Source organism: Symphalangus syndactylus, chromosome 16 (assembly GCF_028878055.3).
Source record: "Symphalangus syndactylus isolate Jambi chromosome 16, NHGRI_mSymSyn1-v2.1_pri, whole genome shotgun sequence".
Taxonomy (NCBI): Eukaryota; Metazoa; Chordata; class Mammalia; order Primates; family Hylobatidae; genus Symphalangus; species Symphalangus syndactylus.
Window position 1 is genome coordinate 38829278 of NC_072438.2, and position 15583 is coordinate 38844860.

Below are 15583 nucleotides of genomic sequence, written 5' to 3' on the forward strand. Positions count from 1 at the left end.
AGCCACATTAACATAAAATCTCACAGTAAAGACCTAAGTACTTCACTCATATTAACTGATAGAACATGTCTGGCTTCCAGTGAAATAATTACAAGGCATGTCAAAAGGCAAAAATGCAAATAAAGTCTGAAAAGAAAAAGAAATCATCATAACCAAACCTAGATCTAACATAGATGTTGGAATTATCACACAAGGAATTTAAAATAATTATGATGACGATTAATATTTGAAAGGCTCATTGTAAACAGTAGCTATCACACAAGAACAGATGGACAATTGAAGCAGATGCATGATGAGTCTAATAAAGAATAAAAAGAAAATGCTAGAAATAAAAAAAACACTAACAAAAATGAGGAATATTTTTGATGGACTCAGTAGACACATACATCATAGATGAAGAAAAAAATCAGTAAGCATAAAGACAGGTCAATTGAAATGGAATGAAAAAATAATTTAAAAAATTCAGCAGTATATAAAATAACTGTGAGACAATTAAAAATATGTAAAATATGCTTAATTGGGACACCAGGAGCAGAAGATAACCCAGAATGAATATTTAAAGTAGTAAGGGCAGAGAATTTTAGAGAATTACCTACAGATTCCTCAAATCACAGAGTCCAAAGACTAAAAGAACACCAGCAGGATAAATGCAAAATACACAAATAGCAACAACACATCTAGGAATATCATATTTAAAATGCAAACAAAGATAATCTTCAAAAAAGCCAGTGGAAAATATACCTTATCAATGGAGGAGAAAGGGCAAAAATTATAGCTGACTTCTTGTCAAATGCCTTCTTTTCCATACAAACAGGAAAAGAATGGAGCAAAAAATTTAAAGTTTTGGGGAGAAACAGTAACACCAACCAAATGAAAAGAAAATCTGTGATTCGGAGAAAATATCTGCAAGGCAAATATCTGTTAAGCGGTTAGTATCCACAATATATAAGGAACTCAAACTACTCTATGCAAAGAAAATAGATAATCCTAATAGAAAATGGGAAAAGGACTTGAATAGATATTTCTCAAAACATAAGAATGGCCAACAGATATTATCAGAAAGTGCTCAACATAACTAAACATTTGGGAAATGCAGATTAAAACTACAATGGTATATTACCTCACATCTGTCAGAAAGGTTAACTAAAAGACAAAAGACAAGTGTTGGTGAGGATGGAGAGAAAACAGAAACCTTGTACACTATGATGGAGAATGTAGATTAATACAGTTATTATGAAAAACAGTATGGAAGTTTCTCAAAAAACTAAAAGTAGAAGTATCATATGACCCAGCCATCCCATCTCTGGATATTTACCCTAAAGACTTTAAATCAGTGTATCAAAGAGATGTCTGTACTCCTACATTCATTGTATCCCTATTGACAGTAGCCAAGTTATGGATTTAACCTAAATGTCTATAAAGGGATAAATGGATAAAGAAAAGTGGTGTATGTACACCATGGAGTACTATTCAGCCATAAAGAAAAAATTCTGTCATTTTGACATGAACAGAATTGGAGAATATTATGCTAAATGAATTAAGCCAGGCACAAAAAGACAAATGCTGCATGTTCTCACTTACATGTGGACTCTAAAATAATCAAGAAACCAAGAGTAGAATGGTGGTTACAGAGGCTGGAGAACTTGGGGAAAGGGAGAGATGATGCTCAAAGGTCCAAAGCCTCAAATACACAGAAAGAATCAGTTTTTATAAAGAATCTATTGCACAGCATGATGAGTACAGCTAATTGTGTACTCCAGAATCTCTAAGTAAATTTTAAATGTCTTCACCACAAAATTGATAAGTATTTGAGGAGATGGCTATGTTAATTAGCGTGATTTAATTATTATACATTGTATCATAAATAATATCACTTCATTATCCGTAAATACATACAACTATAATTTTTCAATGTACAATACAAAATAAATTTAAAAAAAGAAGGTCTTGAAGCAGAAAGAAGTGTCAAAAAATGGCCAAAAACTTGGATTTACAGAAAGAATGAATATCAAAGAACGAGAAAATGAAGGTAAAACAAAGTCATTTGTTTTTCTCATTCTTAATTGACAGGAAAGACAATACTTTAAAACAGTCATAGTAATAGTAACAGTGTATTCAGTGATTAGAACACATCAATCAGCAAAATGAATGACTGGTGTCATAAGGGATAGGAAGGAGGAAGTGGGGAATCCTCTGTTATGAAGTGTGTGTTCTACAGGCACAGTAGTATAGTGCTATATGAAGGGGGATTTGGTTCAGTTAAAAATGTATATTGTAAACTCTAGGGCAATCACTAAAATATTTTAAAAGTGTAATTATGCTAAGAAAGGAGATACAATAGCATTATATAAAATTCTCAATCAAAACTGGAGAAGGCCGAAACCAAGTGGGAAATAAAGAAACAAAGAACAAATGTAATGAATAGAAAAAAGTTACAAGCATGGTACATATTAATCCAATCATGTTAATAAGCATTTTATACGTGAAGGCCTAAATATACCAATTAAAAGACAGAGCTTGTCTGAGTGGATAAAAAAAAAAAGAAAAAAAAAAACCAGCTGTCTGTTGTATACAAGATACACAGTTATATACAAAGACTCTCAATAAAAGTAAAGGGATAGTCCACAAGACTTAAGACAAAAGAAACCATACATGAGCTTTGTACTCTAGTTGCTGAGGTGTTTTTCCATGAGTATGTAGGTTTACAACTCTGTAACCAATACACACGTAAAAAGAATTAAACAGGCCAGGCGTGGTGGCTCACGCCTGTAATCCCAGCACTTTGGGAGGCCGAGGTGGGCACAGCACCTGAGGTCAGGAGTTCCAGACCAGCCTGGCCAACATGGCAAAACCCCATCTCTACTAAAAGTACCAAAAAATAAAAAGAGTTAGCCAGCGTGGTGTTGGGTGTCTGTAATCCCAGCTACTCAGGAGCCTGAGGCAGGAGAATCACTTGAACTTGGGAGGTGAAGGTTGCAGTGAGCCGAGATCTTGCCACTGCACTCCAGCCTGGGTGACAAGAGTAAGACTCCATATTAAAAAAAAAAAAAAAAAAAAAGAATTAAACAAATAATTAAATGGATGGAAAATGGTGAGAGCCAGAATGGAGGTCAAGGAAAGTTACAAATAAGAAAGAAGAAGACACAAGAATGATCCATGTGGTAATGGATTAGAGATGGAGAGATAAGTAAAACTTGTAGAGTTGGTAATGGATCAGAGATGGAGAGATAAGTAAAAGTGTAGTTTACTGCAGATACAAACGATCACATATATACCTATTTATAGGTGTGTGTAAAGATGTGAGTATACAAACATGTATTTCTTTGCTCTGTAAGCTAAGAGGTACTAGAATCAACCATACCAAAGTAGCAAAGAGCAAACTTGGCATTCAATTCTGGGTTTCTAATAACATTTTACAATTAAAGAAAGAAAAGATTCTTGAAGAAATGGCTGATTTTAGGACTAGAGCAAGAAATACATAAAATGAGCCTGGAATTTTCTGTAATGTCAGGAAGTATGGAAGTGCTCAAGCGTACACACATACAATTGGAAATGCGGGTGGGAGGGAGTGCTTACAAGTACCCAAAGGTTAAAGCTGAAAAAAAAATCACCACAAAATAAAGTAACACTGAATTATAACCCAAAATATAAAGTTAACACTCATGAGATTATACTGATATAAAAAAGATTGAATAAATACAACAGAAGAGACAAATTTCCCTTGGGGAATAATTCCGGATAATTTATGCAGATACTCCACTCTCACGCAAGTGGGACGTTACGCCCAGTTTCTTAAGTGTGGGTTGCTCATAGTGATTTCCTTCCACAGAGTGTGTTGAGTAAAGGAGGAAAAAGGCAACTTTACAGTGAAGAAACCTGACAAACATTATCTTAGCCAGATGATCCAAGATTACATGGACTGTGAGGAGTCATGTGCTCTTGATATAAGGTGATGGAAATGGCATTTTACTGTGGTGTTTTTCCTCCCCCAAACCGTAATTCCAGTCCAATCATGAGAAACACATTCAAGAAATCTAAAATGAGGAAAATTCTGCAAAATATCTAATCAGTACCCCTAAAAATGTCCAGGACATCAAAACAAGGTAAGTCTGAGAAACTGCTACAGCCAGAAGGAGTCTAAGTTAGACATCATGACTGAAAGTTGTAAAGGTATCCTGGGTGAGATCCCGAAACAGAAAAAGGACATTAGGTGAAAACTAAGAGAATATGAACAAGAGTAAAGTGTGGTTAATAATAATGTATCAATATTTTATAAACTGACACTAGCATAAGATGTTACTAATAGGGAAAACTGGTAGTGACATTTATGGGAACTATCAATTGTCTTCACAACTTTTCTGCAAATCTGAAATTACTTCAAAATAAAATGTTTATTTAAAAATTAAAATATGTAAGCCAGGCTTGGTGACTCATGCTTGTAATCCCTGTACTTTGGGAAGCTGAGACAGATGGATCAGTTGAGGCCTGGAGTTTGAGACCAGACTGGCCAACATGGTGAAACCCTCTCTCTACTAAAAATACAAAAATTAGATACACCACTGTAATCCCAGCTACTCAGGAGGTTAAGGCACGAGAATTGCTTGAACATGGGAGGCAGAGGTGCAGTGAGCCAAGATATGCCACTGCACTCCACCCTGGGCGACAGAGTGAGACTGTCTCAAAAAAGAAAAAAAGGAAATAAACAAATATATTTTTTAAAAATTCACCTTACATTTGATGATTATTTTACCAAAGAGATGCATTGATTTAAAAACATATATTTAAATAGATGTAATAAAGACACATTGTAGAAATTTCAGTATAGAAGAAAAAAAATACAATATGTGAGAAGTGCTTGGCATTTAATATATGATAAATAGGTAAACATTTAAAATGATTATTTAACATTTTCCTGTAAAATTATATATAACATTCAACAAATCGATATCTCATCAACAAACCTCTGCCTCATTTTATTATAAAATAAGGCCAAATAAAACAACCTAATGTGTATAATTAATAAGCCAATCTTAATAGTAAAAAAAGCCTATCTAAACAGAAATGTCATTTTACTTTAGACTGATGATATGACCCAAAAAGCTTAAAACCCTTTTTTTTTTTTTTCTTTTGAGACAGAGTCTCGCTCTGTCACTCAGGCTAGAGTGCAGTCGTGCAACCTCGGCTCACTGCCATCTCCGCCTCCCGGGTTCCAGCGATTCTCCTGCCTCAGCCTCTCAAGTAGCTGTGACTACAAGTGCGCCACCGCGCCCAGCTAATTTTTGTAATTTTAGTAGAGATGGGGTTTCACCAGGTTGGAAGGATGGGCTCTATCTCTTGATCTCCTGATCCGCCCGCCTCGGCCTCCCAAAGTAATGGGATTACAGGCATGAGCCACCGCGCCCAGCCTCATCTAATCTTTTCTTAAACGTCCCACTTCTTCACAGTATCATATTGGAAACAACTGAATTTTGGAGGGGATTACGTTTCAACATCAAATTTGTAGGGAACAAAAACATTCAAATCATATAAATATCTTAATTGTTTTTAAGAAATTACTTCCAACATAAAGTTAAAATATAATTTAAAATATATTGAGTCAATCTTCAAAAGCAGGGCCAATATACAGGAAACACGGTAAACATTTTAAATAACCATTGTCAAAAACCTTTAAAAATATTTGGAACATTTCTGAAACTGCTCAAATTCCAGTAACTGTAAGCTTACTCATCTTTTTTTTTTTTTTTATGGTCTTTAAGATCAGACCAATGGTGCAAATATGATGAGTGGACTCTTTGGAGAAATATCTATTCAAAGCAGAAATAAAGTTTTTAAAAAACCAACAAAAAGTATTCTGTTACATTTCTTGGGCTCCACATAGGTCTGGGAAGAAATAAGTAGACATTAATTTTAAGTCCTTCATGTCACTTCTATCTTATAGACAGGCAACTTGGCCAAAATTGGTAAAATTCAAGTAAAGCCTGTTGAAAAGTTTACTGATTTGAATTGATTAAAAATATATTTAAATGGATCATTTTGCCCTTCATATTAATTTCAATATTTCTTGTGTTGAAACCAGGTGTGAAAAATGTCCACTTAATGGGCAAGATTAAGATTGATTTGAAGTTGATAAAAAAATTGGGAGTCAGTAGATTTCTAATGAATCTTTAAAATCCTAGTCTTGAAAATGCCTGACAGGTCATTTCAGATGCCTCTAGGTAAGAATGGGCAGCATGTACAATTTTAGAAAAATGTATTTATGACTAGACCACAAATACAAAATTCTGCTTTTGTTTGCTTTGTTTTACTCTAAGTTATTCTAGACAGAGGAGTTAAGAGCATTGTTTAGCACATCATTATATTTCTAACCCTTTACTTATGTTTGTTACTAATTTGTCTCATTCTCATTAACCGCAAAAATAAATAAATAATTAAATAAGGTCTTGTGTTTAAGCTTAATAACCTGGCCATACGTGGAGTTCAAAATTATTTCCTCAGAAAAGCAGCAAACCCCTATACATATTTGGGGCCACAAACATGAAAAGAACAACTTATTTAGGTTTTAAAAATAATTATTTACTCTTGCACTAATCTTAACATGTTTATGCAATTTCCTTTAGGAAGGTTGTAAGATTGTACAATCTGCATACAAGGGATTTAAAGAGAGTTAGAAGCTGGTGGTGCTCATGTTCTATTAGGCTCATACTTTTGTTTTTGTTTTTGTGTTTTTGTTCATACAGATGTGTCTTTGTTTTAGTTACCAACATTTAAAAATCATGATGCTTCATATAAAAATATGGATTTTCAGCTCCTTTGGAATAAAAAATACACTGGTCAGTGTAATTCTCCCTGGGGCCTGACAGCTTAAGGAGATGAGTAACTCCTCCCTTCTCAGGCCCAGACTCAAGGTGCAACTTGTGTCAGCAGAGTGCGCCAGCAAGATAGCAGGATGTCACTCCTAGGTGGGAATTGAACAATGAGAACACTTGGACACAGGAAGGGGATCATCACACCCCCGGGCCTGTTGTTGGGGGGGGGGAAGGGGGAGGGATAGCATTAGGAGAGATACCTAATGTAAATGACGAATTAATGGGTGCAGCACACCAACATGGCACATGTATACATATGTAACAAACCTGCACGTTGTGCACGTGTACCCTAAAACTTAAAGTATAATAAAAAAAAACGATACCAGAAGCAGGAAGAGAGCCGACCGGAAGACACCTACCATGGCCGGAAGACACGTATCCCTGAAGATTGAGAAAGAGGCCATCCAGGTACAACACAGCAGTTACCTCAGACTGTGTCCGGAATTGGTGGGTTCTTGGTCTCACTGACTTTAAGAATGAAGCTGCGGACCCTCGCGGTGAGTGTTGCAGCTCTTAAGGTGGCGTGTCTGGAGTTGTTCGTTCCTTCTGATGTTCGGATGTGTTCGGAGTTTCTTCCTTCTGGTGAGTTCGTGGTCTCGCTGGCTCAGGAGTGAAGCTGCAGACCTTCGCTGTGAGTGTTACAGCTCTTAAGGCGGCGCGTCTGGAGTTGTTTGTTACTCCCGGTGGGCTCGTGGTCTCACTGGCTCAGGAGTGAAGCTGCAGACCTTTGCGGTGAGTGTTACAGCTTATAAAAGCAGTGTGGACCCAAAGAGTGAGCACTCCTCAGCCCTTGGGTGGTCGATGGGACTGGGCGCCATTGAGCAGGGGTTGGCGCTTGTCGGGGAGGCTCGGGCCGCACAGGAGCCCGTGGAGGGGGTGGGAGGCTCAGGCATGGCGGGCTGCAGGTCCCGAGCCCTGCCCTGCGGGAAGGCACCTAAGGTCCAGTGAGAAATCCAGCGCAGTGCTGGTGGGTTGGCACTGCTGGGGGACCCAGTACACCCTCCGCAGCCGCTGGCCCGGGTGCTAAGCCCTTCATTGCCCAGGGCCGGCAGGGCCGGCCGGCTGCTCCGAGTAGGGGGCCTGCCAAGCTCACGCCCACCCGGAACTCCAGCCGGCCCGCAAGCGTGGCGTGCAGCCCCGGTTCCCGCTCGCGCCTCTCCCTCCACACCTCCCTGCAAACTGAGGGAGCCGGCTCCCGCCTTGGCCAGCGCAGAAAGGGCTCCCACAGTGCAGCGGTGGGCTGAAGGGCTCCTCAAGTGCCGCCAAAGTGGGAGCCCAGGCAGAGGGGGCGCCAAGAGCAAGTGAGGGCTGTGAGGACTGCCAGCATGCTGTTACCTCTCAAGACGAGGACACTTCCTGTTTAGAGGAGACTATAAAACCTTTGCCCCGTCCTTACTTGGGGCCGATGCCATTTTAGGCCTTAGCCCGCCTGCACCCAGGTGCTCATTAAGACAGCATTTGCTGTTCCACACCGCCTCGTGTTGTCTGTTGGCGAGCTTTCGGGGTTCCAACCCATAAAAGAACCTTCCATTCAGCAGCACTGTTTCTCTGAAACAGGATGTTGAAGCTTCCTGATTCTAGTACCATTTTGTAAGTCAATTTAGGCGATTAGGAAACCACCTCCAAAAAAGCGTTCTTTGAAACTTATGAATATTGATTTTCTGTACATGTTTAAGGAAAAAGAGTCCATAGTTTTCATGTTATGAATTAATGCTTTAGAGAGAAATCACACCACTCTGAATCTGTTGTTCATGTTAAAAATCAAGTTTATTGACGTAGACAGATTCATTTTATCTTTTCCTTACAATCTGTCATCCCCATAGCTCCTGATTTTAAAATCCAAAAATGTTTTTACAGCAAATCAATAAGTATTTAAAAGTCTCAACTCACAAATTGTTAAACTGCCCTTAATTTTTCTCCTGCCACACGGAAAAATTAATTTAACCTAATATTTACGGAGTTTTCTTATATTAACTTTGTCTCTCTTCTGTTTGAACTATAGCTATATCATTACATTAATATGTACCATAAACATCACATGGTTTTAAGATTCTATTGCAGAATTGCAGTTTTCCTATTCTTTGTCAGGTGTGACATTTTTTTAAAAGTCACTAACAGAAATTAGTGAAGTATCAAAAACAGACACAGATATGAGTGATTCTTTAGTTCAAAGGCCTAAAATACATAGTTTTAAAAATTTAATTGTAAAAAAAAGTTATTAGATAAGATCAGATAGATTAATTCATATTTAATTTTTCTTCCTTCTCTTCATTGCCTAACATTTCCCTGCAGTTCATTTACACAGTTTGAACTTTGAGTGTGAGTTCTTTAGTCTTTCTATTTTCCATATAAAAAGACAGAAATGTTTCCTTATGTCAGTAGGCTTGACCTAATTTAACAAATTGTCAGTGAGAAGTTGTGAAAAAATAAAGTTTTATTGTTCACTAAAATTTTGGATTCATATTGAATAATCCCATTTATTCATGTTTCAATTGGCATTAAAATAGTTATTTCTAATTTGATTATAAATTTCGTGTAGACACTTCTTTGGTAGATAAGCTGAAACTTAATGTAAAATCACTTGAAATCAACTCAAAATATGCTATTAAGTTACAGCAATTTAACATGTAAAAAATAATAAAGTGATATTATTACTGATGTGTGTGTTCCAGTTATCTCAAACTTTTAAAACTTTAATTTGGCCGTGGAAAAGAGTATTTGAAGGACATCACACATAAATGCCTATTTTAAAAAGTAGACAAGACTGGAGCTGCTCAGACTCAAAGGCTGTAAGATGGTATCACCAAATGATCATCACTGATTTGCTTCCTTCCCTATCACAGTGAACCCTCCCTCAATGACCCAAAGTGGGCTATGTAACCAGTAGAACTTGAGGAATTCAATTTCAAAAAAAATGGAGCTAAATAAGAGTGTTTCTTTGGCCAAAAATAAATAAATAAATGAAATAAAAAGAATTATTATTTTATTAAGACATGTTTAATAAATGTTATTAATTTCATTGTTGCTTATTGAATTAATTTTATGAATACCTTTTGAGGATTTTTATACTCTGAGGACATTGCTAGAACTTGAGGAGATGCCTCAATGAAAATAACAAGAGCTCATGACCTTTTTTCATTATTTAAGAATTTTTCTTTTTTTTTTATTATAATTTAGGTTTTAGGGTACATGTGCACAATGTGCAGGTTTGTTACATATGTATCCATGTGCCATGTTGATTTCCTGTACCCATTAACTTGTCATTTAGCATTAGGTATATCTCCTAATGCTGTCCCTCCCCCCTCCCCCCACCCCACAACAGTCCCCGGAGTGTGATGTTCCCCTTCCTGTGTCCATGAGTTCTCATTGTTCAATTCTCACCTATGAGTGAGAACATGCGGTGTTTGGTTTTTTGTCCTTGCGATAGTTTACTGAGAATGATGTTTTCCAGTTTCATCCATGTCCCTACAAAGGACACAAACTCATCATTTTTTATGGCTGCATAGTATTCCATGGTGTATATGTGCCACATTTTCTTAATCCAGTCTATCGTTGTTGGACATTTGGGTTGGTTCCAACTCTTTGCTATTGTGAATAGTGCCGCAATAAACATATGTGTTCATGCGTCTTTATAGCAGCATGATTTATAGTCCTTTGGGTATATACCCAGTAATGGGATGGCTGGGTCAAATGGTATTTCTAGTTCTAGATCCCTGAGGAATCGCCACACTGACTTCCACAATGGTTGAACTGGTTTACAGTCCCACCAACAGTGTAAAAGTGTTCCTATTTCTCCACATCCTCTCCAGCACCTGTTGTTTCCTGATTTTTTAATGATGGCCATTCTAACTGGTGTGAGATGGTATCTCACTGTGGTTTTGATTTGCATTTCTGTGATGGCCAGTGATGATGAGCATTTCTTCATGTGTTTTTTGGCTGCATAAATGTCTTCTTTTGAGAAGTGTCTGTTCATGTCCTTTGCCCACTTTTTGATGGGGTTGTTTGTTTTTTTCTTGTAAATTTGTTTGAGTTCATTGTAGATTCTGGATATTAGCCCTTTGCAGATGAGTAGGTTGCAAAAATTTTCTCCCATTGTGTAGGTTGCCTGTTCACTCTGATGGTAGTTTCTTTTGCTGTGCAGAAGCTCTTGAGTTTAATTAGATCCCATTTGTCAATTTTGGCTTTTGTTGCCATTGCTTTTGGTGTTTTAGACATGAAGTCCTTGCCCACGCTATGTCAAAAAAAAAAAAAAAAGAATTTTTCATTTCTCATTATTTACAAATAATTTTTCTAACTATTATTTAATTCCTACAATAACTAGGTTACAGAGATATACTCTCTACCTATTGTAGAATGGGAAACATATTCAGAGTAGTTATGCCATGTGCCTAATTTCTCATTAAGAGAGTTAGAATAACAGTTTAGTTTTAATACTTATTTTTGATTTAAAAAGTTGTTCATTGATCATCTGTCATTTATCAAACAGTTTTTCTAAGTTCTGGGAGATAGAAAAATGAGTAAAGATAGTGACTCTGTCATTTATCAAACAGTTTTTCTAAGTTCTGGGAGATAGAAAAATGAGTAAAGATAGTGACTCTGACCTCAATGAGCCCACAACTTTATAAGAGAGACTGATATTCTAACTGTAGCATAAATGGGAATAGGATATGTGCTATACTAACATCATCTGCAAAGCAATGAGGAGCTGGAAAGCTGGCTCTCTGGCAGGGTGAGGGAAAGAGCCCGGATTTGTCCATTTCTATGTTGTAAATATTTCCACCATGGCTGATTTCCAGCTCCTACCAGTTTAAAAATTGGCTTGAAATTCCTGGATATTTAAAAATCAGCCCTCACAAGTGGGTTTAAGTTGACCTCCAACTCACCTCTGATAGTCTAATGGAAGCATAAAAAAGGCAGCAATGAATTCTGCCTGGAGAGGGATTGGGAAAAGATTCAGAGCAGAGAGAATTTAAGCTAAGCCTTGATGATGAAAAAAGTTGGAGGACAGAGAACATGGTAGTAGAATGGGTCACGCAGTGGGAACATTATATGCAAATTTAAGAAGGCTGAGAATTCTTGGTCTTCTCGGGCATGTGTGAGCAGATAGCTGAGGTAGGGCCTCTAGAAGCTGTATAATTGGGACCAGACTGTTAAAAACTTTGAAGGCATTAGGAGTTTTGATTTGTTTGCATAGGATACAGGCATCTCTGGAGGGGGTCTCATAAAACCTCCCTCCACAGATACCTGTATCCTATACAGAGAAATCATTTGAAGAACAAAACAGCCCAGGCAGGGATGGATTCTACCAAATGCCCAAACCTTTGCAAAGATTGAGGCAAGATTACAAGGAGGGAAGAGGAATATTCATATTTGGAGTCAAAGTGAATTTTTAGTTGGTTTCATGATTATACCTGTACTAAAAGTTTCAAAAGTGATGATTTTATATATACTTTTCCATCTGGAAAAAGTACAACTCCATAACCCATTATAACAAAACCAACTGCATTTTAGTAACAATTTAATTGATCTTTTTTTTTCTCTTTGTTAATATGGTAAGAAAAATAAAAACATATTGTCCCAAAGACTTACAAATAAAATTTCAATATGGGAAACAATTTTTTTACTTGGCAAAGTCTAAATTTATATTAAAGAATTTATAATACAGGATCAGGCTCTCAGAATTTTTACCCCTGGGCAAAACATTTCGTCTGTGGTGAAATGTCCTACTGAATATCACTAAAAATATTTCACCTGATATCATTTAAGTAAGATTTTATGAGGTTGATTTTTTTTAAGCAGAATTAAATTAACTCCATAAGAAAAGTATACTCAGGATTAAGTAAAGACCATTAGACCATCAAGGATTACCTTCCTTTCAATACTATGGTCCCTCCAGACAACGTCTGTTTTCCCAATGGCTCAATATTCCCCTCCTCATCTTACTGGTTGGCTGGCCTAAGGATATGTAGTCTACTTCCAAAGTCTACTTCTTCTATGTTTTGTGAATTTTCATTTTCTATCTTTTTATTTATGCTTTTATCTTGTACATTTGGCACTACTTTGGAGTTTAATTGCAGTAATTGCAAAGATGACTGTCGATAAACATGTTTAAGGTAAATGTAATTACAAAGCTACATATATATTTCCTATGGAAGCAATTGTAACATCTCATTTATTAAGTCATATTTTAGCTCATTTTTATTTCAATAAACACAAATGCATCAAAGCTTATTTAAATTCACAGAATGAAACATGAATGATTAGAAAGTTCTACAAATAAACCAGTTAGCTTCTCCAAAAAATGGGTCTTGGGCAGAGCTCATAGTCATTTTTCCTTAGTAAATTACTGATCAGATGTTCCCAATGTTTGCCAAAATGTGAAACAAATATTAAGACTTAATGATGGGATGATATATGCAACTATCTTCAACTAAGGGATTCAGTTCAAGATCTTCACATTATTGCATTTGGAAGTTAAACAAGGAGCATATTTACTTTTATTTTACCTGTTGTGGAATGTTACACTGAGAGATGTCTTCTGAATGGCTTACTTTTTTTTCTCCCTAAGCATTCAAATCTTCTAATTTTATCTGTTTATTATTGAAATGCCGAAATATTTGCTTCTAGATACCCTGTGTGAACATTCATCTCCTAAGGGTCTCCTAGTAAGTGAGAAGTCAGTGGTTTGGGATATACAGGTCTTTTCGATCAGAGAACTAAGTATTTGTATGGGCTATTTTCTGAAAATGGAGTTAGGTTTAATCTTTTATTCTCATTTTCATTCAAAATTAGGCAGTTATTTGACAAATTTTCTATTAAGCCAAACACTTTCTATTAAACAAGTGTGCTGAAGATCATCTTGGGAAAAAATTTTTAATATCTGTTCAGATTAGAGTTCTAATCTTACAGCTAAATGTTTCTTAAGGTTTTTTTTTTTTTTTTCAAAGAGAGACCCCCTTTTTTTTTTTTTTTTTTTTTAGACGGAGTCTCGCTCTGTCGCCCAGGCTGGAGTGCAGTGGCGCATCTCGGCTCACTGCAAGCTCCGCCTCCCGGGTTCACGCCATTCTCCTGCCTCAGCCTCTCCGAGTAGCTGGGACTACAGGCGCCCGCCACCACGCCCGGCTAATTTTTTGTATTTTTAGTAGAGACAGGGTTTCACCGTGGTCTCGATCTCCTGACCTCGTGATCCCCCCGCCTCGGCCTCCCAAAGTGCTGGGATTACAAGCGTGAGCTACCGCGCCCGGCCGAGAGACCACTTTTTTATGAGTGTAACTTTTTATTAAGATAGAATTATTTTCATTAAAGACGTGTATGAAAATGGTTAAGTAAAATCAAATGGCTCCAAAAGTCTCACAGTGAAAACAACAGTCCGGCCGGTTGTTCTTTCCAGAGGCAAGCACTTTTCATTCTCTTAGTTTTTCCTTCTGGTAGTTACCTTCAAGGGTTTTTCAAGTGAATGCGTACATTAATACATGTAATTTTTAAAAGCCTCTTTAGCTTATAATGCATCATAATAGTACCCTGCCCCATCCCTCCTAATTCTCCAGAGCAATGACTTTTAACTCTTAGCAATGTCTTCTATTTTTTTCCTTATATTACTACTTAGTCATTTCTTGATTATTTTATACATTGTATAGTGATTTCTTGATATGACAGTTGAGGATTTAGCTCTTATACCATCACTATCTTCACTTTTCCTCCCATATTGTCCCAAAGTAGTTACCAGATTTAGGAGCTAAGCAGTCACCACATCATTATGACAATGTACACATTGCTTATTGTTCAGGAAAACAGCATATTATGCTCTTACTTCCTATCCTGTACTTCTTTCTGCCCTAAAATTAATGATTGCCTAACCAACCTTTCCCCCTTGTTTTTTTTTTATTTCTGCTTTATCTTCAGTGAACTTCTTTCTAAATGCCCCCAATCTGGCAATAACCCATTATTGTTTTTAAGAGAAGGATCTCACTATGGTGGCCAGGCTGGTCTGGAGGTCTTGGGCTCAAGCCATCCTCTTGCTTAGCCCCCTGAGAAGCTGGGAACTACAGGCATGGGCCACTCCACCCAGCTAACCTGTTAATATTTTTAGTGTTTCTTTTCAAAGCCAGCTCCATAACTGGAATATTGCCTGTGTTGGATCCTATTTGCTGGATCCATGTCATTCTCTGGTTTGTGTACTCCTTCATTTTGCTGGAGTATTTTCTCCAATAGCTTCCCAAGAAAGGGTACATGAAGGTAATCCCTGAGTCTTTGCCTGTCTAAAAATGTATTATTTTACCTTCACCCTTGATTATTTGGCTGAATACAGATTTATATGAAAATTATCAATATATAAACTTCTGACTTTTTTCATTCCTTTATTTCCTGCAATTCCAGTAAACAGCTATGCAAGTTATTTTTTCACTTAAAAATTTGGCAGGTCATCAAATCCAAAATGTTAAGCATACATTTACATGATTTTTATAACTTTTCCCAATAATTAAAATAAATATCAAAATTATGAAGCTGTTTTCAACTGTCCTTGTATATGAATGCATGTATAAGAGAGGAAATGAGAGAAAAATGATAGAGAGACACTGAGGTGACAAACAAATAAATTATCCTTTAAAATATGACCCACATTTAAAATATTTAATAAAGATGCAAATCAAATCAGGCAATATAATATATTTGTTTCAAAGGATTTGTCTATATTTTGCCACTCTACACTAGATGTA